At 37.3% G+C, this 27,113-nt stretch overlaps 1 long non-coding RNA gene across 4 annotated transcripts; it reads left to right on the forward strand.

The window, feature by feature from the left end:
• The first annotated feature begins 1,556 nt into the window (after nucleotides 1–1,556).
• LOC147507909 (uncharacterized) lies at nucleotides 1,557–26,471 on the forward strand. Of its 4 annotated transcripts, XR_015217822.1 has the most exons (4): nucleotides 1,557–2,053; nucleotides 2,169–2,303; nucleotides 2,420–2,517; nucleotides 25,975–26,471. It is a non-coding gene; the product is annotated as an uncharacterized LOC147507909 (long non-coding RNA). The 4 variants fall into 4 exon arrangements; XR_015217821.1 differs by lacking the exon at nucleotides 2,420–2,517; XR_015217823.1 differs by lacking the exons at nucleotides 2,420–2,517; nucleotides 25,975–26,471 and adding an exon at nucleotides 6,363–8,025.
• The last annotated feature ends 642 nt before the right edge of the window (nucleotides 26,472–27,113 follow it).

The following is a 27,113-nucleotide window of genomic DNA, read 5'->3' on the forward strand; positions in this document are numbered from 1 at the left end:
AACTCAACGCGGGCAGAAACAGAGCACAAAAGTTAGCAGAACTTCCGAAGATCGTATCTTTGGACTCAGACCTCGGAATTGGGCCTACCTTATGTCAAAACGACCAGCTCGGAAAGAGATTTCCAATGGTCCAAGCCTTAACCCAATAAGAGGAGCAAAAGTGGATGAAAAGTCTACTGAAGTCAAATCTAACTGAAAAGGGCTCTGTGGACTGAAGAGATTGGGTTTTGGGCTCGATTTTCCGGCCTAAAACATGGCTTCTCATCCCATGCAGAAAATGTGGATCTGGTCTCCTCCATTTGAACACACAAGACTTAACTCTTAAGCATTATTAGCTGGAGGTAGCAAGTAACCATTAGAGAATAGTTTAGATCTAGATTTTGGCTCCATTTAATTAATTAGTTTTTTTATCTTGTTTTAAATTTAGTTATTGAATTATTGTTATTGCTATTCATTAGATCAATAAAGTTAATTAGTTATTGATAATCTAGTTTCATTTTCATTAAATCATTGTAGTTTCAATTCATAGATTTAGTTATTTATCATTAGTAGTTTCAATTAAATCTAGCAAATTTAGATTTCCATTCGAGTTGAAATAAGCAAAGTTATAATCTTTATATCACGTCTTGCTTAAATTTATATATTAATGATTCTAGGCTAAACCTCTATTAGAGGGGGTTGAAGAAGCCTTGATGAAGCTTGATTTTTATTAACTTAGAAATCGCCATGATAATCTATTCAATTCTAGAAAGTAATTAGTTCACCATGAGAATGGGTTTGATTGCTTCACATGCTAGTTATTATTTGGTAGAGATTGCCATGAATAATTAGGGATTAGAATTACCAATTTGTTATGCAAAAGTATTTCGATTTGGATTGCGACATTTATTTGTTAATGGATTAAGTTGAGTTAAGGTGGAATCAATCCCCCCTAATTCCTTATCATAGTATCAATTTAGTATTCCGTAGTCGTATAAAATCATATCTTGTTAGTTAAATTTCCATCGTAATATAACTTTCGTAAAACTCTCATTAACTTTGGATAAATTGATAATCTTAGGAAACGCGAATTCTAAAGAACTAGGAGTAGAATGAATCTTCTACTCCAACTCTATTGTGATAACATTCGAGAGTAGATAAATCTTTGATAAACCCTTGGCACGAAAATTGCTTTAGTTTTACTTGCATTTGAGTCTCGTTACTTATTCGTGGGTAAAACTATCGTTTTACTGTTATCAGACGCTCACAAATCATCATTTCCTTACGTACAAGACTTTATTCCCATAAATTTGTGATCAATTTTGACTTCATGAGTTCAAAGATAAAGATCCTCTTATTCCATAGCTCTCCATTTATAGAAAAATCTCGTCAAGTGCAACAACATTTGCACCACATGTCATTATACACTCCAACCCTAGCAGAATATACAATGTGTTATAAATAAGGGTTATTTAGACTTTGGTCCTACTATTAATAGCAAAATTAGGCTTTGGTCCTACTTTTTCAAATTTATTAGGCTTTAGTCCTATTTTTTTCATTGACTGTGAGTCAATATAGTTGACCCTGGTCAAGCTGCTTGTTATTTTAAAATGGCCAGAATACCCCTCCTTCTGTATTTTGAAAACTATCAACCACACAAAAATCCTCATCCAAGACCAAGGAAGAATTCACTCAATTTGCTGAAGTTTCAAATGTATGGGAAGAACTTGAAGACGATAGTGAAACAAAAGAAAAGATATTAAACTTAGAGAACGATCGTACTGAATTAGATAACAGTGAATCGCCTACAAAGAAAGTTTCAGAGTTGACTAGGGACTTCTCGAAGGAGATCATTCAATCTCCAGGAACTGGTTCCACAATAGAAACGGGTCGTGGACAAGGTATATCAGCAATGAATGAAACACAAATTGGTTCTCCCATTTCAAACATCTCAGTGGTTATTAGTAATACCACAATCAAAAAATTGAGATGTAATATGCCACCAAAATCAGTAATGACAATTTCCGAAATGAATAGTTTGCAGTTCCGAAGGAGACCTTTTGCCATTAAAGAGGTATGAATTACTAACTCAGAGTCATTTTTTGGACTGAAGTGGATTAAGATGAACATTACTACTAAAAAGATTTATGATTTTTCGGTTTGTTTGTTTCGGTTTTCTATTGGTGTAGAAACCGCAATGGCCGGTCTACAGTATGCGACCAACAACTTTTATCAGCAAGATTACAGATTATCAATGCGCCTATAATAAGGAATGATCAAGAACTTTATGCACCTCTCTTTCGAAACATTTCCATGTTTAAAAGGTAAGGTGTCAATATCCTAAGCTGATTGTCGTTATTGTTGTGCTTTTTAAATTGAGCTGTTCTTGCAAAACTTGTTGGCAATTTAAATTTTGATAGATGAATTGTTACTATTTAAGGAAGAATTCACTCAAAACAGACAGTTGAGGTGGTTTATGATGTGCATGGCTGGTGGAAAACTTGAGATTTCTGTGTCTCGTGACAAGCACACTAAAAGGTAATGTTGCCATTTTGAAAATACAAACAGATTGAAGCAGATTGACCAGGGTCAACTATATTGACTCACAGTCAACAAACAAATGTAGGACCAAAGCCTAATAAATTTGAAAAGTAGGACCAAAGCTTAATTTCGCTATTAATAGTCCTAAATAACCCATAAAGAAACTACTGAAAACAATAAGTAGTGGAACTGTATGATTGCAATAAGTAGTCACTCTCAAGGTTTAATTGGTTGATTTTTTTCCAAGTGAGCTACCTTTTGAAAGAAGGGGGCGGGGCGGGAGAGAGTAATGTGAAGCCTTACAAAATGCTTTATAAAAATCACTTCAACACCCAAAACAAAACCTTAAGATAGTGAGCCCATAGATTAATGCATTCTCGAAAAAATCCAATTTCAAGCCAATGTAGGCTTCCTTCCTCTAGTTTAGCTATCAGCTCTGTAGCATTGCCTCCCTCTGTAGCTACTCTATCTGCTTAGATCTTGTGTTTGGTGGTCAAACATGGGACTGCTTCCACCCACTAGTTATCTTGGCCTTCTTTACTTTCTTTTTGTTCCACACATCTGGGTTGAATTCTCTTTCATCTTCTTCCATGATATGGCACCCTCGAGCCTTGAGTTCACCCACTTGAGAATGTGTTGGGCTTTCTTGCCCACTTGCTTCTGAGTCTCTAGAACAACTACCACTTGATCAATTGCGCCCCCAATAGACTCTTCGTCTACTTCATCTTCAGTACTTGCTAGTAACTCAAAAGTATTCTTCTCTACAACAAAATACTTAGTTTCCTTTTTCTGTTCACACTGCTATTCATATTAATTCTAGATACTAGTGTGTCTTCTTCCAATTGCCCTGCTTCTAGAGCTGAAGTGCTTGCTACTCTCGTACCACTTGTGTTAGCAGTAGGAGTCTTGTGTTATGCTTGAGAGTTGTTAGTCCTTGTGATAGGTGAAGGAATATATAGTAACTATAGGTTGAGAGTTGAGTTGTCTTTGCGCTACTGTGTCAGTAATTTCACCCATTCCAGAAACTTGATTACTCTATGAACCACCTCTTCTTACACTAATCCAATTACCCCCTGATTGATCTTGCAAAGTTCGATTACCACTGAAAGGAATGTTAACAACTCCATTATTGTTAGTCATAGGCTAAGACGACTCACTAGGGCCATTCGTTCTCAATTGAGGGTATGATCCTTGTACATTCACAAGTGCAACACTCTCTGAACTGCCATCATAAAAGTGTCTTGCCGCCATAGTATTACCAATAGGAGTACTTAACCCCTCATTTACTCTCCCCGCTGAAGCTTCAATAGCTTGCACATGAGTTCTAACTTCTAACAGCCCCCACCAAATTTCCATCTTTGATTTCAGCAACCACCTCAACATGTTGGGGGATCAACATAAAAATGACTAGCATTTTGCATAGGCTCTACTGGAGAATTTTCGTGCGCTTGAACAATAACTTGTGTATATACCCTCAGATTAGGTGCTAGTACTTCTGTAGAAACTCACGCCTCATTTACATTGTTCTCTGCTCGAGATCTCCACACATTCACCACTTCATTATCATCTTCATAAATCCTTCGTGTGGAAACCAAGGGTCACCACACCAGTCACCACTCCCCAGTGAACCAGCTAAGACCCTTACAAAATCTCTTATATGATCTGAATTGAGCCTTTAAAAAAAAGTTGATAATTTCCACACAAACGGGAATCACATGTTTCACATATATGTTAAGGATACACATATGGACTAATATATGTTAAGGATAATATATGTGTACCCAATGTTGTATTTTGTGATATATTCTTTGAAATTTATTTCCATTTATGTATTGTATGACTTGTATATATACCTCTAAAAGAGAAGAATAAACAACTGAAATTATCTTCTCTACATGGTATCAGTTAAGGTTTCGATCACCTATAAACCCTAGCCGCCTTCTTTTTCTAGTTAACTCTATCTTCATCTCTTCACTGATTTGATTACAAATTGGTACTCTTGGATCTATTCCCTTTCTGTTCTTTTTTCTTTCTCGTCATTGCCGATTGATTGGTTGTTGCAGGGAAAGTTAATTCTTTAATCTTGGCTCTAACAAAAGCGGTGGTGACACACTGAATCTGGGGGTTTGATTGTTGACTCCATTGTTAGCTTTTCGGTGGTTTTACTTTTATTCATATTGCACTGGTGGGGCTTGGTTAGCTTTTTGACATCCTTTATTGCTAAAGACAAAATTCACTTTGTTGGGATTACTTTGGCGTAACTATTGGAGTCTAGTGTTTGCCATAGGGTGTCTATTTTTGCGAATTTCCGATTTTTCCGAAATCCGACCCGAAATTGGTCTGGCTCTGGGTGTAGTTTTCATGGACCGATTTTCCGATTTTCCGATTTCCGAAAATTCCGAAAAAAAATTGGATCGGATTTGGATATAATTCTAAAATCCGATCCGATCCGAAATTTCCGAAATTTCCAATATTATTGCCAATTTATTCCGAAAATATATATTTCTCTCACTATCCACTTGATTAGATCTCGACCGTTCATTCATTTTCTAGTTTTTTACTTCCAAAACAAAACAAAACATAACCTAGCCGCTACTTCCCCACTTGAATTGGACCACTCTTGTCATTACACCGCCTCGCCATAACAACAATGATATGAAAAAAATGTCATTGAGTCATACAATGACTTCGGACCAATCCAAAAGCCAAATTCCAATAGATAGAATATTATGTAAAGCTACTTAGAGTCCAAGACCATAAACCATTATTTATGCGGACACTTCACGCTTCAATTTCCACACCAAAAAAATTGAAACATTACAAATACCCGGACCTCAACGAGAATGCAATGCTTGCTATTGGTGGTCGCAGGTTCTTTTCTCGTTTTTTCTTGGATCACTTGTTTGAATGAAAATAGGTTTTTCAAGGTAAACAAGCGTATTGTGTTTGGTACATTGGTGTTATGGACATGGTTTTCTCCCTACAATGAACATTGGCATATAATATTCCAAAAATAATTGAAAGTAAAGAGATCTTTGAAAATTTACCAAGTATTAGAATTCCGAAGTTATTCGAAATTTCCGAAAGTTCCGAAATTGGAAATATATTTTGAATCCGAAAAAAAATTGGATCGGATTTGGCTAGCATATTAGGTTCCGAAAAAAATTTGGAAAAATTCCGAAGGAGGTTAATCCGATCCGATCCGATCCGAAGTCACCCCTAGTTTGCCAAGAATTCAAGAAGAGATAGGCTTATCCTTTGGAATGATATCTCCACCCTTTCAAATTCTATACACAGTCTTTGGTGTGTCGCTAGTGATTTCAATAACATTATGTTTGCTAATGAAAGAATTGGTGGTGTTGCCATGCACCCCAATGAAGCAGTGGATTTTGTGAAATGTTTACAGTATGTAGGGTTATCAGATTTATCCTATTCTAGATTCCAGTTCACTTGGCACAATAAATTAGATGGGATTGGAAATGTGATGTCTAATATAGACCGATGTCTAATTAATAGTAGCTGGCTTGGCACCTTTCCGTCCTTCTCAACTGAGTTTCTTCCCCAAGGTGTCTCTGATCATTCTCCCATGTTGTTGGCACGGAGTGATTTTTTAAGAAAAGCTCCCCCTTTCAAGTTTAGAAACTTCTGGGTACACCAAGTAGAATTCATCACAATGCTCAAGCAAGTATGGGCCACTCCCATCTATGCAAATCATATGTCAATTTTGGTTCATAAACAAAAACTTCTTAAACAAGTTATCAAGCCTTGGGCATTGCATAGATTCTCTGATCTTCAGGGAATGGTTAATACAACAAATTAAACATGATCTTCTTGATATTTAGGTGCGTGCTCCTTCAATCCCGGCCTACAGATGTGTTTATCAATGTGAGAGAAAAAGAAGCCTTGAAAAAGTATCTCGATTTACACAAAGCTCTAGTAATGGACATCTTGCAAAAGAGAGACAGTGACTGGACTTTAGAAAGAGATAAATGTATTGCTTTCCTTTTTAATGCAATAAAAGATAAGAAAGCAAAGAGTGGTATCTGGTCTATTCATGATGAACTTGGACACTTGGTCTCTGGTTAGAATGATGTAGTCGAAGTCTTCACTAGTTACTACAAATATCTCTTTGGTACTTCTGCACCTCCAATAAGTGATGAAGAATTCTTCAATGAGCTTCAGATTAAAGAAGTGGTACCTCCATCTCTTATGGGATAACTTGAGGCTGAAGTTTCTGAAGAAGAAATCAGGATTGCCCTTTTTTATATGAAAGACAATTCTGCCCCAGGCCCAGATGGATTCAATGCCTATTTTTTCAAATCATGTTGGGATATTATAGGCATGAATTTCATTTATGCTGTTAAGAATGCCTTTGTTTGATGTAAATTTCCTAAAGGTGTTAATGCTACTTTCTTATGCTTAATTTTGAAAGTTGCTCACCCATCTAAAGTTGAAGAGTATAAGCCCATTGTTTTATGTAATATTGTATACATGTGTATTTCCAAAGTGATCACAAATAGGTTGAAGATGGTTATTGATGAACTAGTCTATTAGACTATAATCAATCTACCTTCATCCCCAGAAGAGGTATTCAAGACAACATCATTCTCTCTCATGAGTCTTCGAGGCTATGAAAGGAAATATGGCAGCGCTAGGTACTCCATCAAGGTAGACATCAAGAAAACTTATGATATGGTGAGCTGGAACACATACAGTCCAAGCTATGCTTATTCTCAAGTTTAATTTCCCGCAAACAATATCAAAAAATGGATTGACCTCTGTATCTCCACTCCATATTACTCTGTGATGATTAATGGTGCTCCTGAATGTTTCTTTCCTGGGAATAAAGGGTTGAGACAAGGAGACCCTCTCTCCCCTTATCTCTTTGTGCTAGTAATGGAGATCTCATGGTGTACCTCATTCTTCTCCCATTTCAGTTTATTGTGTTAATCAGGCTACCATTCACATTGCAAAAAATCCCATTTTTCATGAGCGAACAAAACACATTGAACTAGATTGTCATTTGGTTCGTGAGAAAATTCAATCCAAGCTCATTGCTCCTCGTTATACTCCTTCTTCGGAACAAATTGCATATATGTTTACCAAACCACTTCGTGCTGATCATTTTCAACGTTTGGTTCGCAAGGTGGGTGTTATTGACATCCACACTCCACCTTGAGGGGGAGTCTTAGAATATAATGTTTATCCAGTTTATAAATACTAATAAATGGGCACGTGTGTTGCACGTGATAGAATGAAAGTTGGAATATTTTTAATTTAGGAATAGGTATATATGTCAGTAACGGTGCTAATATATACAGATAATGCCAGTGAAATTGTTAATGGCGGCTAGTTTGAAGGCAAGTGGTAACATTCCTCAAAGACTGTAAGACACATTCTAAGAACGTGCATCATTACCTAAACGAAAAAGTTGTTTTCCTATTATTCTGTCATAAGATAACTGGTATAAGATTATTGTTTTTAAAAATAATTAAACTAGCAAAAAAAAAATATGTAATTTAGTCTTCAAATTGCACTCTTATAACAAATGAAAATGCGTCCAAGAGTTTACAAAGTAATGAAAATTTATACCTAAACCTGGAGTGAACTCTGGGATAGTAAATTTAGCTTATGACAGGAGGAAATTTGATTTGGACCATAACATCATAATATTTAAAGCAAAACAAAACAGCAATAACATCCTTGATACAAAGTGGAGTATACATGCCAATATCAACTGCATATTCAAGGTAAACAAATATGTATGTACTCTTGAGCAACAGACTTATATGAAAATAATAGTACAATTGTTGGTAGTGTTATGAGAAGTTAATAAAGGACTGATCCATCAAGTCTATTAAGATGCATCGTGAAGCTCTTTGGAGGGGGCTCTGATAAACGGTAATTTAAGGTTTGATTCTTTTAGTCCGAAGTCCACAGTCTGAAGTCCAAAGTCCAAAGTCCGTAAACGTCCATTTAGTCAAGTTACCTTACTCACATGGGTTTGTAGGATAGGTCGAGTAAGGGATCATCCATACCTTAGGACTCTGCAAGGTTTACAACTGGATTTACAACTTTTGGTAAGTAGGATATTAGGTTATTTAGTTGGTTTAAGTAAATTATCGGTATGCAAGTAACGTAAAATAATAACGATTGATTTCTACGTAAATAAACAGAGATGGAGAAACAGGGAAAAGGGTTAACCGTACTCATGCAAGAATCAGTTTCAACAGTTATAATATCACATCACTACAGCTCTAATCCGTCTCGAGTTCATAGACAAACCAGAGACGACGTCGAGTATCGATCCTTAGTGAGATGCATGCATCTCTGAGCTCATCTCACTAGCATAAGGAGTTGAACTAATAATCCGTCTCTGGAATATCATTTCAGCTCCTAGTTTGATTCTACATCAGCTCGACAATTTAGAGGGTTATATGACACCATAGAGTCGCGCACGAGACATTTTGGGTCTCTCGCGAGACTGTTCTGAAGTATCAGCACACCAAACTTGGACAGTCGCAATCATTTTGGGACCGGATGTATAATATATATCTACTTCCTAAGTAGTGATTCTAGAACATTAAAGTGTCAATCCGGATCCTCACACGAGCATCATTAACCCTCCCCCTGAGAGGGGGGGGGGGGGTTAGCTCATGGTCATTGGATGATTAATTGAACTTGTTGTATACAATAAATAAGTAAATGCAGAACAGGAATTAAACTTGAAAAGAAATGACTTTTATTAAGTAAAAGGACTTATAGTACTGAAGCTGGTATGAAAGCTACTGGAAAGGAAAGCTACGTACTGCAATGAAACAGCAAAATGAAAAGCTAAAACTATAGGCTAAAACTAAAAAACTAAAAAGCTGAAGACCCCTTCTCATATATATAGCCTCCAGCCCCTTCACGTGAAGCCCTTAACTCATTTAATTGTTTTGTTTTTACTAAACTTGATAACTTCCAAACTTTGTAATACAAAGTTTGCCTTGTTATGTTTTAATTTTGTTTTGTCCTTTTGTTAAATCAATTCAAACATTGAATTGTTCCATCTTTTCCTCTTGCAAGGTGGCACACAATTGTGACCATCAATTGCCACATGCCTATGCTGACTCGTCATGCCTTGTGGACCCGTAGAGTGGGTCCACGTGGTGTGTCCAGTGGTGGCCGATTTTGGCATTTTTACAACTTTCTGTCTTTGCGTAGAATTCGTCGCCCTGATTGCTCTGGCAATTCACTAGCTGAAGTCGGCGTCCAGGTTTGAAAGATGTGAGCTTCGGAAGTTTGATGCTTATTTACATGTGGACCCGTTCTGCACTGGTTTTGTCCCTTTGGAATCTTCTGCTCTAGTCAAGCTTTGTTGGGCTTCACTAGGGCTGAGTGGGAATACTTCAAGTATTCTAGTATTCCCATATTTTGATGCATGTTTTATCATCATATTCACCTTAACGGCGAAAACCTGCAAAAGTACAAAAATATAATTATTTCATGATTATTAAACACATAATTAACCAAAACACTATGTTTCTGCGGGGTTTACTATTACAGTTTTTGGTACTTATCACACCACCCCCAAACAGCACTTTGCTTGTCCTCAAGCAAAGAAGAGACATTAAAACGATAAGTGGCCAAAAATTTGTTGTCCTAAACTAAGTCTCATTTCGCAGAGTGTGGTTGCATTTACGCATGCAACAAGGTCTTAAACCACTAGGAATTTCCTAGTGGATGAATTATAGCCTCGTGAGAGTTTTCCAGAGAAGATACTCACAAACTTCATTTATACTACAATGACTCAGTAACAAAAGCTTGTTTTCTTAATTAATCTCAGATATCTATACATCTCACTAGGGGGAATAAGGATTAATTCTTTCGGAATTCATGTTAATATACATACAATAATCAAAACCATCTACATATGAGCATACATGCAGTGATCTTTACAATGAAATGTACCAGCAGAGCCGTTTCTAGATCCTTTGGATAACGTCCTTAAGTAGGTTCTCACAGGTAAGTGTTGAAACATAATTTCTCTCTCATTTTTCCACTCAAGTTTTGCCAACTCCAATGTACAGTGGGTACACGTTTCCTCACATACTCAATGATAGTCAGAGGAGCCAAGGTCGAGAATTCACATCTACTACTTATTATCTCACCACCCTACTCCTAATTGAGCTAGAGGTCTTTATTATGTGTTATGGGGCTTAGGTGGTAGTGTAGAAGAAAATGGAATGGAAAATTCAAAAAATGATAAGTATGAGAAAATAAGGTCTTCAAGATATTTATACTAGAGAAATCCTTATTTTCTTTCCTGCTTCTAACATGAGTTTCCATACTTGGCTTTTTTAAGCTTTTGTATTCCCTTTTGATTTGATTTTGGGAGAAATTCTAACTTTGATTTTTTCAAAAAAAAATTTGGAAACATATTTCTTTCTTTTTTCTTTTCTTCTGAAGCAGGTAACTGATTTTGATTTGTGACAAGTTTTTCTCTTTATTTTCCCGCACTTCATCCTATTTCTTATACTCATCATCTAGGTGGGCTTATTTATTTGTGGTTAATAGATAGGTAATGAATTTTTGGTGAAATAGAAAGGGTTAATTAAAGGTTTAGTAGGGCGACTAGCGTTAAATTTTTTTTTTACAGGTGTGAATTTTTGGCTATATCGATCTAAAGAAAGCCTAAATTCTCGCCTAGGATTCAGGTAGTGATCAAGTAAGTAGACGTGTGAACTTCTCTATTCGGAAAAACTATTCCTCTGAGTCATTACTCACATATCACACATTTTGAGGCTATTTACTTAGATTCTCAAAGGATATAGAAATTAAGTTGTCTAACCGTGGGTCTCAGAAACTTACTGCTATGTTCATTTAATGATAGTCAGTGCATGAATATTCATGAAAAAATGTGAAAACTATTGCATATGTATTAACTTAAGTTTCTAAGAACAAGTCCTAATTCTAATGCTAGGGCGAGATTTCTAAATATTTTTCATCACAGAAAATGAAACGAGACTTTGTCACTAAATACACTTATTTAGACATAAAATAAAACTATATACAACTATGAATGCTTAATTTTTACGAAAGGTTCTCACCACCCCCAAACAGTCGGACGATGTGGCCTCAAAGTGTCAAGAGGAAGAAAGAATATATCTGAGAGGCTTTGAGCAAAAATATAGTTGACATCTTCCACATAAATTTATGGTAACACAATATATATTATACAACACAAAAATGAAAGCACACTGTTAGGTTATTTATTTTTCACATCAAAACGTAAAACAAATATGTACATCAACTCACATTGCCCCAATTATGAATTGGGGGTATGTCCATTCTTGCTTCATATTTATAGAAATGTCATTCCTTTGTGTCACACCATTTTATGATAGTCTGCCAGACTTTGCTCCACTTCCTCTTTCTAGAAGTGTCCAAATGAGCTATCATGTTTTCATCATTAGGGAAGCAACGAACTTTCCTCAGATATCGTGAAAGGCGCCGCCATTCCCAAAATTGCAAAGAACGAATTATCCTGTTCGTCGAACACATAGAATCTACCCGTACCCAGTCATGAAAAGTGGTCGCAAACTATGGGAAGTACGTCCTCATTATCCTACATGTTGTAACTGGCAAAGTGATATAGTGTTGCCGAAAAAGACGAACCCTTTTAAGGTTCTCAATTACTAGGTTTGTGATGTCGAAAAAGCATAGAAAGGTATGTTCTCGGGCACATGATGAGCATGGAAAGTCTTACAAGCCGATTCGAGGCCATCGGTGGAGAAATGACAATCCCACATGATGTTGAAGGCGATAAATAACATGGCGGTGTTACCAATACGACATTCATGGTCATAATCTGGGTCCTCCATATAGTGGAATAAGTTGTGTTAGAGACTAGCCATCGGTGTAGAATGAAGGTGTCACACCCGAATTTTGGTTGAAAAACATTATTTAATGACTTGATTTCAGGAAGGCCATCCCCATAACGCCGCAAAACCTTTAAAAGAATAGTCATTAAAGTTGTTTTGTATGATGTATTAAAAAAGGTGTTTGGTGAATATAAGGAAGGTCCAAAGCCATAACAATCGTTGGCTCATAAAAGAGATGTCGGGTGTTACCAATACGGATTGCAAACTGCTCAAAACGAAACCATGTGTTCCTCCAGCCAGGGTGGGTCCTCCATATGATCATAAAAATAAGTTGCCAAACCTAGAGACTATGTCCTCCTAAGTTGTAGAATGAAGGAGTGGTGTAGAATTAACAAATAATTTAACGTTACAAAAAAAACCTTAGGTTTTCGGTCAAACCAGTTCCAATAAACTTGGGTGATGAAGTCTCCAAAAAGATGTCCATATGCAACAAAAGAGAATTAACACGTGTCTCAAACCAAAGAAAGCATGGAAATATTGTTGTTAGAATAATCTTTGGAGATGTCATTGTAGAAAATGTGTGAAGAAAGATACCACCTGTAGACAATGATAAACCAAAAATTATAATACGATGGGAATGACTAAGTAAAAACAAATAACATTTATAACCATAGGAAAATTGCTCTATATTAACAACTAAAAATAAAATGACAAAGAACATAAAATTGCAAAATCTAATTTGTGTCATGGGACCAAATGAAGTCCGATGATCCTTTTTTGAAAGAAAGAGAAATCTATTTATAAGATTCTCGAAGATACCGTCAATCCGTAATGGAAAACTAAGTAAAACAAATGGTGTGAAAATCAGTTTATATTAACGGTAAAAATAAAATGACAAAGCATGGTTCTCCATTATGAGAGTGTGATTTGATTTGCCAAGAACTGGTTGTGGTTTGGTCAGGTAAGAATTGTGCTTGTTCCTCGCCTTGTATTGTCCGCAGGTCGTGAAATTCAAGAAGACTAGTGATGATGATGTTCTGACGTGTGTATAATGTCATTAGTCCTTGGTGAATTAGACGAAGGCCTTCCAAAGGATTAAATACATTGTGTATTGCATTTTCAGTGAAGATGTTGACAGCGGAACAAGTTTTGCTGGTTTTTGCACCGACATGGTTCTTTGCAACATCAGGAGTCCAAAAACCGTTCATGCAGACAGAGTGAATGGTGAGAATATTAGCTGTTCTGAGATACGTAGTAGGATAAGTAATAGGAAAACCCTAACGCACCATGATAAGTGTCACAATGGTTGGCAAAGGTGCTAACTTTTTTCTGGCATGTGCGATCACGTTCCAGAGAAATTGAATTATGCAAAAATCATTACATTTAATCTGCAATACCCAGAGTAGATGGAGGAGGGGTTTTGTTATTTTCGAAGTCTTAGATGTGCCGAGCACATTATGAGCTAGCTATTGAATCACAGACAATTGGTTTCTTTGCAAGGATCGCTTATAAACAATACGGTTTTTCCGGTTGTATTCGCCGTAAAGGATAGTTGCAAACATCAGATGCCTTATATTATCGAATAATGAATCCTGAAGGTGTACCCCCGGGTTCGTAATGGGAATTTGAAGGACCTCGGAGATGATTTCCATAGTCAATTCACGCTCGCATCCGTTTGCACGAACAAAGAATTGCTCATTTTGGAAATAACCGTGTTTATAAAATAACAGGACCAATTCTCTGGAATAAAGTGCCTCCTTATGATGTAATAGAGGGAACCATCCTCAGCGTAAAATTTCAGTATCAAAATATGGGTGAAATAGACCGCTCTGGAAATTTTCCATAAAATTTTGGTCGGGCACGAAAATTCGAGTGAGGGCCATTAAAGATGGAAGGAATGGAGTGGTGAAGAAAATTTAGTGGAAAAAGAAAGATTGGATTTTAGAGGTGTCTAGCCTATCTATAAATAGGCACCAATCTGAAAATGCGGAAAATACGAATCGAGGTGTCACAGGGTAGTTAGACCACGTGTATCTTCTAAAACAAGGCGCAAAAGTGGATGTAATGTGGATGGGAAGAATAGGGCATGTGACTACAAGGAGTGCCCTTTTTTTTCTTTTTTTTGTAAATAGCGTGAGTAGAAGGACACGAAAGATGTAGATATAATATCACAATAAGATGTAATAACGTACAAAGATGTGAAAACACACCATAATGACACGGGGAATAAAATACAAACCTAAATATTAGATAGGACTATATGCCATATTAACAACATTACTATAATAAAACAAACGAGCATGAAGACTTGAGTAGCATATTCAATTTGTTGCTGCTCAAACTTTTCTAGTGCATCCATGAAGCTTGAAATTTGGTAAGAACTTAAAAAATGATATTAGAATTAAAGAAGAAGTGTAGATGGAAGAAGATGAAAGGAGTGAATGTGAATGGTGTGGTGAATTTTCTATTTATAGAAAGGAAATGGAGCCGTTTTCTGACCGTTTTGCAAAACGTTAGTGGACGGTAAAATTCGCCGTTAAGTGTGACGTCTAATATATATATTATTACTAATATTATTATATATGTTTCTACCTATATATAATATAATATTGGAGATATATAATAACTAATATAATATTTGACAAGGCAGAAGTTTTGGAAAATGTAGGAAATAACAGACATCCTAGGTTGGAAAATTAAAATGCAATCACGTAAAAAATATCCAACATAAATAATATACAAGACCGGGAAAATAAACCGTCTCATCGAGAATCCTCGTGGGCTGCGTAAGAAGAACCAGAGTCCCGCGGACGGAAAGATCTGAGCTCCTATGGAGGCTAACCGCCTCCCGGATATCGCCTTAGAGTATCCATCACCGAGCCTCAAACCGGTGCTGGTTTGCCATGAGCATTCGATGGAACTGGTTATGTCGAGTAGTCATATGATCCTGAAATGCATTCATGGAAGTTCGCATTTCTTGCTGAAATTCGCCCATGTTGTCTATCAGCGACTCGTGGCGAGTGGTCATATCCTCCCTGAACTTGCCCATGGTATGTTTCATTGATACCTGGCGAGTGTACATGTCTCTCATGCCACTATTCATAGCACGTATGTAAGGCATCCATAGGATGGCTCATCTTGCTCATTGCAGTCTCATCAAAGAAAGGTGGGTGAGTTGGACCCACGCTATAGTGTTCAGCTACCATAGGTGATGTGGGTTCCCATGGGGACAGTATGCATTTCATGAAAACATGCATATTTTCATATGGAAGCATAAGGACCAATGGGGTGACAGACATAAAACCCAAATTAATCATAACTTGCATTACAAGAACGGCAAGAGGGGTTGACCTGAGTGTGGCATGCGTAATAATATCGAAAAGAAAGATGACTATGCAGAAGTTACCCTTGCGCTCCTGGAGGATCCAAAGTAAGTGCAGAAATGTCTTGTTAATGTCTGATGGCTTCGAGGTGCCAATGACATTCGTTACAGCCATTGAAGTTACGGTTCGGGTTCCACCGCACGTAACGTTGATATGCACATTTCCCATCCATATTATACTCGCCCTCGATTAGCGTGTCGAGCATTAGGTTGTAAGTCCGTGGATACACAGACTGCTGTTGAGTCAACACGTGGTCGACCACAGGTATGCCCGTGATCCCGGAGATCAAAGCAGGTGTGACTTGGCAGCGCACGCCGTCGATGTTAACCCAAAAATGGTCGCCATTAAAGCTACCATTGTCGTAAAATTTCAATACCAAATCCATTGAATATACCCCGCCATTGGAATACAACAAATACTCCCATCCTCTAGAGTGTATTTTCTTATCAAAAAATGGAGCAAACATCCCATTTTCAAATAGTGATCCAAAAAATTTCTCTATCGAAATTCGCCTGTTTCCGACCATTGGTGATCGTAGGAAGAGGATGGTTATTGATTTGAGATGAGGGGAAGAATTGGAAGTTTCTGACGGAAGGGAATTTGAAAGTAAGCTCTAATGGTCTCGCGCGAGACTCAAATTTAACGTGGGGCTATCTCGTGCGAGACTGATACGGGAGGGAACTTAGATCCGGATTTTGGGGAAGACGAAAGATGAAATGATGACGTGTGGGATGGGTGTTTCGGTTTATACATGGGCCTAGAATTACAAGATTTGGTCAGGCCCAAAAAATTTCCCAAGCCCAAATCAAGTCGAAAGCCCGAATTAAGCCTAAAAAATGTAAACGCTCACACATAACTTGTTCGGACTCCGAATTGGATAAATGAGCTACCGAAATAATCGGCACAAAAAATGCCATCCAATTATATGAGTCATTCTCAAAGGCTACAAGATTTTTTGAAAGAAGGAGGGATGTTTTATTTATGAACAATTTTTTTTATATGGTTTTATTTCTATACAAGGGAGATTAATGTGAGCAACACTAGATGTCCCGAAGAGTCACCATCTAAATTCTTAGGCAACTGTCATGTCGGCTCTGGAGCGAATCCAATCCAGCCAGACTGTGGCTTTACCTTTATGTATTATGGGTCTAGGGGCAAGATGGTACTATCCTGGACCATACGCGCTATGGTCTAATAATATTGCCCTTTTTACATACGGTTATCCTCAAACTGCCCCAAAGGGAACTCAAAGTAACCAATTCTAGGGGTTGGCCTGGTGGAATCCATTGCCCGTACGTGTTCCAAGTAGGCAACATCCGAGATTGAACACGAATCTCTACGTGCACATCTTAATGCAAGGGGAATTTTAAAAGACAACAATATATACATCTCTACAAGGTGAGTCTTTTAACGTTAGATCCTCAAGACGAATCGAGTCTTTTAACGACAGATCATCAAAATGTTTGCGAGTCTTTTAACGTTAGATCCTTAAGATGATTCCCAACCCTGGGAAGAAACAAATGGCGATTTAAATTTATCCCGCAGGAACCGGTGTCGACAAAAGTATACCTTATACCGGCTAGTATTAGATAAAAAGTTTAGACCTGGATAGAAAGGTGTTTGACAATGCATACACCACCCTATCCTTCACACACGTCGTTTACGAGCAAAAGTACTACGACCATTACCTATTCGTGATGAGTGAGACTTACACCAAATGATTAGCTGAAGTTCACAAGGCAGAGTGTAAAAAAGGGAAGAGAAGGAAGGAGGTGAAAATTTTGGTACCCATCATTTACCAACAGGAACATTTGCTCGTGTTGCAGAAGACATTTATACTCAGTTCTGAAATAGAGTTTTTGTAGACTACGGCTCCGACGCTTACAACCACACACTTTAAAGAACTTTTGAGATCATAAAATAGAAGATGGCCGGGCTACCAAAATGGCCTACCCTCTACAGAAACAAGATTGAGTACGCCAAACGAAATATCTAGTCTATGTAGATCGGATCCTGGAAAAGAGTTTGTTCAACAGTTGGAGAGCGTAACTCGTGGTAATGTTTGAGGCATTGGCCATTTACTTGAAATTCATTGTTATCTTGTGGATTAAGTAAAGAGATTGCCCCATAATGGGTCACAGCTGACACAATGAAAGGACCAAGCCATCATGTTTTCAATTTACCAGGAAAAATGTGTAATCTGGAGTTGTAAAGTAAAACTTTTTGGCCAATTTTGAAATCTTTATGCAAAATGTACTTGTTGTGCACTCTTTTCATATTAGCTTTGTAGGATTTCGAGAGATCATAAGCATCACTCTGAATCTCCTTAAGCTCATTTAATTGTAGTTTCCTCTTCTCTCCTGCCGCGTTGATATTGTAATTGAGGCTTTTGATGGCCCATAGGGCACGATGCTCAAGTTCAACTGGCAGATGACAAGGTTTTCCAAAAATGAAGTGGTAAGAAGACATCCCTATAGGTGTCTTAAATACCATTCAGTATGTTCACAAGGCATCCGATAAGCGGAGAGACCAGTCTTTTCTTGATGGATTGACAGTTTTCTCCAAAATAGACTTTATCTCTCTGTTAGAGACTTTCACTTGGCCACTCGTCTGTGGGTGGTATGGAGTAGCAACTTTGTGAGTAACTCCATATTTCTTCATTAAAGACCCAAAATATTTATTATAAAAATGTGTACCCCTATCACTGATGATAGCTTTGGAGACACCAAAACGAGAGAAAATGTTTTCCTTTACAAATTTCACGACCATCTTATGGTCATTTAAGCGACATGTGAGTGCATCAATCCATTTAGACACGTAGTCTACAACAACTAGAATGTAGAGAAAACCTTGAGAAATAGGGAAGGGTCCCATAAAATGAATGCCCCAAACATCAAAATTTTCCACAATTAAGATAGGATTTAGGGGCATCATATTGCGTTGGGTAATTCGACCTAGGTGCTAACAATGAATGCAAGCTTTGCAATGTTCGTGTGCATCGCGAAAAAGGGTAGGCCAGTAAAACCCACATTGTAAAACCTTGGCCGCAGTTTTTTTCTCACTGAAATGACCACCGCAAGATTGTTAATGGCAAAAAGATAACACGTCGGTGTGTTCCCAATCGGGAATGCAACAACGAATAAGTTGGTCGGAACAATATTTAAAGAGGTAGGGATCATCCCATAAATAATATTTTACAATGGATAAGAACTTTTTACGATCAGGACGTGACCAAGAGGAAGGAACATCCTCAGTAACTAGGTAGTTAACGATATCCGCGAACCATGGAGAGGAGAAAATAGAGTACAAATGCTCATCTGGGAAGGAATCACAGATGGCTTCAGAATCACTATCAACATCACTAACCAGCCTTGATAAATGGTCAGCCACGACATTTTTGGTTCTTTTCTTGTCTTTGACATTTTTTGGTTCTTTTCTTGATCTTTTTGATTTACCAACCATGGAGAGGAGAAAATGGAAGGAGAAAATGAATTGCTTGTGAAGGAAGAAGGATCCAACATCACTAAACTTGATAAATCTACGCTACATTTTGGTGATCCTTTTTTTCTTTGATTTCCAAGGTGAAATTCTTGCAAAAGAAGAGAACAATCTCTAGGTGACCGAGTAGGGCAGAAGTGTGGCATGGTCAAGATATAACGATGGTGGATGATCCACCCGGTAAGGGGGAAACTTATCCAAAGCATAGACAACAGCTATGAACTCTTTCTCAGTTGTCGTGTAATTACGTTGAGCATCATTAAGAGTTTTACTAGCATACTAAATGACAACGGGTTTGTTATCACGACGTTGGCCTAGTACGACGCCAATAGCAAAGTCGCTAACGCCACACATCAGTTCGAATGGTTGAGACCAATCAGGGGGTTGAATGATAGGAGTGGTAGTCATGGCGGTTTTTAGAGTTTCAAAAGCTTGTTTGCAATTGAAATTGAAGTCGAAGACCGCATCCTTAAGCAGGAGATTGGTTAAGGGTCGAGTAACTTTAGAAAAATCTGGAATGAATCACCTGTAAAACCCAGTGTGGCCTAAAAAGGCACGGATATCGCGAACTGTTCGGGGAAGAGGTAGCGAAGCAATTTTAATAATTTTAGCTTTATCAAAATCTATCCTGTCTTTTGAAACAATATGACCTAGAACAATTCCTTTGGTCACCATGAAATGACACTTCTCCCAATTAAGTACCAGATTTTTCTCTTCGCAACGCGTTAACACTTTAGAAAGGTTGGATAGGTAGTCGTCAAAGGAGTTTCCATTAATTGAAAAGTCGTCCATGAAGACTTCCATATAACATTCCACCATATCACTGAAAATGTGAAGCATGCAGCGTTGGAAAGTGCCTGGGGCATTGCAAAGACCAAAAGGCATTCGTTTGAATGTAAAGGTTCCAAAGGGACATGTGAAAGTTGTCTTTTCTTGATCGGCGGGATCGATGACAATTTTGAAGTAGTCGGAATAGCCATCAAGAAAATAATAGTAAGCAGGACCGGCTAAACGTTCTAGCATCTGGTCAATGAATGGAAGAGGGAAGTGATCTTTACATGTTCTGGCATTAAGTTTGCGATAGTCAATGCAAATTCTCCATTTCAATGGAATGCGAGTGGAGATGCATTCACCATTTTCATTTTGAACAACTTGAATGCCGAACTTTTTGGGAACAACATGGACAGGACTAACCCAGTCACTATCAGAGATAGGGTATGATATCCGCATCAAATAAATGTAAAACTTCCTCCCTCACCACCTCTTTCATGGCGGGGTTAAGGCGACGTTGCAGTTCTCGCGATGTCTTTGTGTCATCATCCAGATGTATGTGATGCGTGCATACACTAGGTATATTCCTTTGATATCATCTAAGGACCATCCAATAGTGGAGTGGTGTTCACGAATGACACGAATCAAACGTGTTTCTTCGTCGGTAGTCAAGTGAGAAGAAACTATTATAGGGTGACTACCATCGGGATCGAGATGCACGTACTTCAAATCAGAGGGTAGAGGTTTTAAATCTTGAGTTGGAGGAGTGGGGATCAAGGATTCGTGAGGGGCCGTCTCTTCAATGGAAAAGAGCGAGTCTCGATCTTCTAAATCAGTTGGCAACGTAGTAGTAGGGTCAAATAGTGATACTGACTCTAATAATGCATAGACATCCTTAATGTACGAGTCATCGTCAAACTCAAGATTATCAAAATAAATAAATTGGTGTACCTCGTCTAGGGGAAAAGAGTTTGCAAAATATTTTTGTGCCAGACTATCAACCAGGCTAATCTCACCCTCAATATTAGAATCGGGAAGTTGTTTCATTAAGTTGAATACACTGACTTCTACAGAAAGATTCTTGAAAGACATTGTCATTGAACCATCTCAATAATTTATTAGAGCGTTAGCAGTTGCAAAAAATAGACGTCCTAAAATGATAGGAATTGAGTCATAGGCAACTTCGATATCTAGAATGACAAAATCAACAGGGTAGTAGAAATCTTGGACCTTTACTAAGATGTTTTCTACGATGCCTTTTGGGTACTTGATGGAGCGATCCGCGAGTTCCAGGGTCATGTTGGTAGGTTTTAATTCATGAAGACCTAACTACTTAAATAAGTAGTAGGGAAGTAGGTTAACACTGGCACTTAGGTCTAAAAGTGCGGTAGCGGTATACTTGTCGCCCAACGTGCATGGTACAGTTAGTCGACCTAGGTCTTTGTATTTAACCACACCATTGGTAGTAGTAATGGAGGGAAACTGCTCAGTGAGGAACGCTTGTTGAGGAACATTCATTCATCATTTATTGGTGCACATGTCCTTCAAAAACTTAGCATGCTTGGGCAAATGCTTAAGTGCATCTAGAAAAGGTAGGTTTATGGTCAAATTTTTGAAGGTTTCTCTGATCTCATCGAAATGTTCATTAGGTTTGTTCTTTGCCAAACGGGCAGGGAAAGGAGCTTTTGGGAGGAATCGCGCATATAGATCAGTGGCGTCTTTCCCTAGTGATATGGATGTAAATTTAGAAGGAACAACTTCGTTCGCTATAGGTTGTGAGGTAGGAGTTGGAAGGACGTCAGCCGCGGCTTTCGTTGATTCTACGTCTGGCATACGTATGTGATTGTCGATGGTTCGGCCAGAACGAAGAGTGGTGATGGCATTTACCTCACCCTAGCTGGATTACTAGATAATGGTGCATTGTTGAGTTCAAAGGCAGTGTTTGTGGGCTTAGGGTTTGGAACTGCTTGTCCAGGAAACACGCCATTTTGACTTTTATCATGTGTTAACAGCTGAAGAGACTGTTGGATAGATGCTAGGATTTGAGATTGTTTATTCATGTAAGTCAAAAAAGTTTCAGTTGTTTTATCGGCAGTGGATTGTACCAGTGGAGCAGCAGGAACAAGTTCACGGTTATTGTTTACGGGTTGATTTTGGTAGCCATATCCTTGATTCGCGGGAACAAGGTTGCGATTGTTTTGGTACCCTATATTGGCAGTGTTAGGAGACTGACTTTGCCCTTGTTGGAATTGCGGAGGATTTCCTTGACGGTAGGAATTGTAGTTTGTGGGTGGTCGTACAGGAACGTTGTTGAAACCCAGAGGAGCTGGCTGTTGGGTAGGGGACGCCAAGCCAAATTCGGATGTTGTCGCCAAGGTGCATTAAGGATGTTGAAAGCACAAGCCTCTTTAGATGGTTGGGGAGGGCACTCATATGCCAAAGGATAATAAAAAGTAGAGTGCTCAGGACTTAAGCAGAGAAGACATGGGGAAGTGTTGGCAGCCATGACTTGTTTAGGTTTTTGATCATTTACTTGAACCGAAAGGGCATCGACCTTTTTGGTTAGGGACTCGATCAGAGTTTTTAATTCCGGATCAGGTTTGACCTCGAACATAGATGTAACTTTGGTAGGAGTGTCTTTAGAAGATCTGGAAGAATTAGTGTTACCCCAATGGGTGTTTCGTGAAGCCTGTTTCTCGAGAAAAGTGTATGCTTCACTAGCGCCTTTGTCCATAAAACAACCTGTCGTTCATGATATCTAATGTTTCCTTTTGATGGTCAGAGAAACCATTAAAGAATGACTAGACTAAGATAGCGGTGTCGAGTTGATGATGGGGACATTCGAGAAGTAGATCAGAAAATCTGCTCCATGCTTCCGTAAAAGGATTCCGGGGATCTTTGGTGAAAGAATTAAATTTTTCAAGCATCTCTCAGTAGTTTTTCGAAAGTATAGAACTTTATCATCAATGCTTGACGAAGCCCGCCCATGTGTCAGTGGATTGCAAGCGCGCCCGCGAGCCAAACTGAAGCTTTATCAGCTAAGGTGAAGGGAAACAACCTAAGCAAGACTTGTTCGTTAGTAACAGTCAGATGGTGGAAAGTGGTGGCTACTTGCTGCATCCTACGTAGATGATTGTACGGTTTTTCATGGTCTAGACCATGGTAAACAGGTAACAAACTGAAAACGTTTGGCGGAATGCGAAAATCTCCTGCAATCTCATCGAGTTTAATGCAGAAAACAGGTCTTTCCTGTAAGGCAGTATAGAAGTCCGAAAGTGATTTCTCGACTATGGGATTTTCCTAGGCTATAACTATGATAGATAATGGCAATGGAGATACTTGATGAGGTTGGTTGATAAACGTAAAATGAATAGTTTTACTCACGAAATAAATAATGAAACTTAAACACAAGTAAAACTAAAACTTAACTTGAGTGTGTTATTTATCAAAGATTATTCTACTCTCGATTCTATCGAAATAGACTTGGAGTAAAAGATTTGTTCCAGTCCTAGTTCTTTAGTATTAGCATTTTCTTAGGTTATCAGTCTATCCAAAATTAGTGAGAGTAATGGTGGGAATTTATACTACGATGCAAATTATGCTAACAAGATACAAATAACGAAATAATGAAAATGTTAAATTGATACTAGATAAAGAATTAGGGGATTGATTCCACCTTGAATCCAACATAATAAAGTAGTATAGATTGTTGTAATCCAAATCTTATGTTCTTACGATAAGAATTGGTCGTTCGAATCCCTAATCAATCATGGCAATCTCTACCAAATAATGACTATCATGTGAGGAAGTTCAACCCATTCTCATAGCGAATCAACTACCTTCTAGAGTGGAATAGACTCTTACAACTAGTCCTACACTACACAATCAAGTTTTCAACAAAGCTTCATCAAACCCCTCTAATGGAGGTTTAGCCTTGATTCATCAAACTATCATTTCCGATTGAATTTAAACAAGACATAATATAAAGATTCTAACTTTAACAATATAAAGATTCTAATCAATAATTCAAAACTAAACTAATAACTATGAAATGATTAACAACTAAGATTGAAATTAATTCTAATGAATTTAATAATTAACTAGATTATGATTAACTAATTATGAAATAAAGACAACTAATTTATGAATTTAACAATACTAAAACTAAATAAGACTTTAATTAATAAACTAAATCGGATTTAAAAACTAATACTTTATTATAAAACTAAATATGATTCTCAATTAATCATTTACTTGTTCTAACTAATCTATTGCAAAGTAAAAACTAGATCTAAAAACAATAATGGAAAACTAATTTCTAGAATGAAAAACTAGATCTAAACTTCTATCTCCAATGGCTATTTGCTACCTAAACTAATTGATTCTTAAGAGCTAGGTCTTGTGTCTTGAAATGGAGGAGACCATATCCACATTTTCGTGCATGGGCTGAGGAGCCATATTTTGGGCCGGAAAATCAAACACAAAACCCCATTTCTTCAGTCCATAGAGGCCTTTTCAGCCAGATTTGACTTCAGCAAGCTTTTCATCCACTTTTTCTCCTCTTATTGGGTAAAGATTTAGACTATTGGAAAGCTCTTTCCGAGCCGGTCGTTTTTACATAAGGTAGGCCCAATTCCGAGGTCTGAGCCCAAAGATACGGTCTTCGGAAGTTCTGTTGACTTTTATGTGTTGTTTCTGCCCGCGTTGACTTTGACTTTTCAGTTTTGACCGAGCTTTGTAAAGGCTTTTTCTCCTTAAATCTTGGCCTTTAATCACATAACTCCTTAGCAACCAACTCTTGCTCTTTTATCTCGCCAAAGTGACACATTTCTGCACATAATTGACTCCAAAGCTTGAAATACATAAAAACACGTAATCAACATTAACTCTTATTTATTACTCGTATAATTGGTCTAAAAGTATTATTGTTAAGGGGTTAAAACTACAGTTTTGGGCTCTTATCAAACCACCCCCAAATAGCATTTTGCTTGTCCTCAAGCAAATATGAAAAATTAGAATAAGTGACCAAAAATAGAGTTCTAACTAATCTCGTTTCGCCGAGTGCGATTGCATTGACCATATGCAACAAGGCCTTAAACCACTAAGAATTCCCTAGTGGACGAGTTATAGCCTCGTGAGAGTTTTCCAGTGAAGGTACTCACAAACTTCATCTATACTACAACGACTAAGAAATAAAACTATTGTTTCCTTATTTATGCTCCCAATTATCTATATATCTCACTAGCAATGAATAAAGAATAATCAAGTCAAAACCTAAGCTAATATATGCATAATAATCAATCATTTACAAATAAACATATATACAATGAGTAATACTATAAAATGCACTAGCAGGTCCGTTTCTGAAAACTCGGAATAACCTCCTTAAGTAGGTCCTCACATAAATGTCAAGACAAAACCACTCGATTTTTTCCGCTCAAGTTTAAGCTACTCAAAAATGCGGTGGGCACACTTTACCTTACAATCTCAATGATACACAAAGAAGCCGGAGTCGATCAAACACATCTGCCACTTACTATCACACTAACATATACCTAATTGAGCTAGAGGTCTTTATTAGGTATTGCGGGGATTAGGAGATGGTTTAAGAATGAAGGAAATGAATATTCAAAAATGACAAGTCTGAGATAATAGAGTCTTCATATTATGTAACTAGAGAAAATCTTGTTCTTTACTTTTGCTTCTACACATTGTTTCCATCCTTAGCCATTTTTTTTCTTTTATTTTCTTTTATTTATTTATTTTTTTCGTTTATTTTTTTTTATTTGGATGGAAACTTTCTTTTCTTATCTGAAGCGACTAACAAATTCTTGATTTTAAAGGTTTTTCTCTTTTCTATTCTTCATCTCTATTCTCAGACTTATTCAAAGAATGGGTAGGCTAATTTTTTTTATTTTGTTTTGTTTTTGTAATAGATTTGCGGTTTATGAAAGGCTAAAGAAAGGCTCAGAGGGGCGACTAGCGGAAAATAATTCATAGGTTTGAATTTTTGGCTATATCGATCCAAAGAGGGCCTAAATTCTCACTTAAAATATGGTACAGTGATCAAGCAAGTGGAAGTGTGATTTCTTTATCCGGATTTTACTTCTCCCTTGTGTCATTTCTCAAATGTTTCACTCATATAAGGCTTTAGGCTATATTCTCACAGGATTTGTAGAATAAGTACTCTAGCCTAGATTTCATAAACTTATTGCCAAACAATTATAGATACTCATGTAATATATTTATAGATAGATGCAAAGATTATTACCTATATATTAACCTAAATTTCTAAAAATTATTCTAATGCAAAAGCTACATGAGACTTCTAGATTATTCAAAGCATAGAGAAAGAAAACAATACCAATATTCCTAAGTGTATAGCATAACTTTTTATTTATATTTTTAAAATTTTTGAATTTTTACTATAAAACAAGTGCATATTATACATATCTATATACTAACAGATGCCTTAATTACACGTGTTTCTATGCCCCAAACAAGAAGCATGTTTTGTCCTCAAAATATTTAAATAAAAAGGGTAGAGAAATACTGTAACTCTCATATTTAAAAGACATATTTATTTATTAATTAATTAATTTAATTATTTATTTAAAATTCGCTGGATTGGATTTGGGATATGTGGGCCTGATTTTTGGGCCCACTGTGTTGGGCTTAGGTTTCAAACCCAAGTATATATTCAAATTTTTTAGAGAATAGGGTTTAGAAATAAAAATAAAATAAAAAATAGAGGCGGAGATAAAAGCTCGTTGGCTAGAGCGTTGGAGCTAACGATTCGGATTAGGAGGGATTCGTCGAGTTGTTAATTAAGGTGAGTAGATTAGTTTTTCTATTTCACGTATAATTTTACTGTTCAAAGTTTTCGCTCATTCTTCTGTCATTATTGTTTGTCATGTCGTTGTTAAACACTTGTTAAATTGTCGTTGTTAAATTTTGTTAAACTATCGTTGTTAAAACTCGGAAATCGACATTGAACTGTCGAAGCTTGATTGGGGGCTGATTAGGGTAGTGAGCCCAAACAAACAATTGTCCTGTATATTGTTTGTTATACTAT

Source organism: Coptis chinensis, chromosome 3 (assembly GCF_015680905.1).
Source record: "Coptis chinensis isolate HL-2020 chromosome 3, ASM1568090v1, whole genome shotgun sequence".
Classification (NCBI taxonomy): domain Eukaryota; kingdom Viridiplantae; phylum Streptophyta; class Magnoliopsida; order Ranunculales; family Ranunculaceae; genus Coptis; species Coptis chinensis.